Source organism: Brassica oleracea, chromosome C9 (assembly GCF_000695525.1).
Source record: "Brassica oleracea var. oleracea cultivar TO1000 chromosome C9, BOL, whole genome shotgun sequence".
NCBI classification, from domain to species: domain Eukaryota; kingdom Viridiplantae; phylum Streptophyta; class Magnoliopsida; order Brassicales; family Brassicaceae; genus Brassica; species Brassica oleracea.
In genome coordinates, this window is record NC_027756.1 from 12,428,565 (window position 1) to 12,429,600 (window position 1,036).

Consider the following 1,036-nt stretch of genomic DNA (forward strand, 5'->3'; position numbering starts at 1 on the left):
TGGTCTTTATTGGACTTCAGAGCTGTTGAACTTCTGGGAAACGATTGGCACAGGGGTTTATAGATCTTCTCAGGCAAAGGAGTCACTTATCCGGAGCCCAGTACTGAGATATGCCACACGCCTCATTGGCTCATTGCTATACGGGACAACCACAGCCGCATCAGTCACGCAATGGGAGTTGTGCCTCCTGTACCAAGGTGTGAGGCATTTGCTACCGGCATTTGGAAACTCTACATTCCCACCTGCTACTGCCTTCAACATGGGAGCGGTGCTGGCCGCAAACTTAGCAGGATACAAGGGGAAAGTAACCAAATCCAAGAGCAGTGCATGTGGATTTGGTGCAGTGATTACTCAGATCCTTACACATGTGGGTGTTGACTGCGAGAACCATCAGGTAGCACTGGACAGTACGAACAACATTGCTTGGAACTACCTGGATGTCATTTCTCTAGTAAGTAAGGAGTTCATAGCTGGTCCCCACTCGAGGATCGATCGGGATGGTCCTTACGTCTACGTATTACAGGACCGAGCGAAGAAAACACTCTACTGCCACCTGCCTCAGATCGGCCTGACTGCTCTACTTTCAGAGGCTGCAGTTGAGTTCCTACGCCCTGCTACCGCACTAGTAGACAAGCCATCCTTCTTCACGCCAAAATATCAGACCAAAGGCAAGGCCGTGGATGATGAAGAGGGAGAAGATGAGGCTGCACAAGCCTATCCAGATGATTCACAACCCCATCAGCTACTCCCATCAAACTCCAGCCAGTACAAGCTGCAAGAGCTTCCACTGAACGCCACTTCGCGCCAGCAACAACATTGGAGAGATCAGAGCATAAAGACAAACAACGACATGCTACACAAGATCTGGGCTGCCATTTCACGTATCAGGCCGTGTCGTTGCCAAAAGGATGATGTAGTTCATCGGGACAACTCTCCATCCAGCTCTGGTTCGGGTTCGAGTGGTACACACAGGGTAAGAAAGAGGTCCAAGAGCCCCACAGATGCAGGAACATCTGGAGCAGGAGACGAGGAGTAG